Here is a 340-nt window from a genome sequence, read left to right on the forward strand (position 1 = left end):
AAACACTATCAATTTTCCTCTGGTTAGTTTTCAAATAAATTTCTTTTTCTCTACTTTTATAAAACATAAAATTTTCATATAGTTGAAATGAACTGTGCAGAGGAAAAGGTAAATGCCAGCAGGCATATAAATATTGTAGCATCTGTTGTATTTTACACTCTGTAATCACAAATCTTATAAAGCTTCATTGCATCTGAGGCTGGATTCTTCACAAATTATTACAGATTGATAGCTGTAGTAATTGTCATTACACATTTTTATTATCTTGAATTATACAAATTTTCTTCTACCATTTTTCTTTGTTGGAATGTCTTTTCTTTTTCTAAATAACAGTTGATTT

The sequence above is a fragment of the Galeopterus variegatus genome, unplaced genomic scaffold, assembly GCF_000696425.1.
Source record: "Galeopterus variegatus unplaced genomic scaffold, G_variegatus-3.0.2 Scaffold648, whole genome shotgun sequence".
NCBI classification, from domain to species: domain Eukaryota; kingdom Metazoa; phylum Chordata; class Mammalia; order Dermoptera; family Cynocephalidae; genus Galeopterus; species Galeopterus variegatus.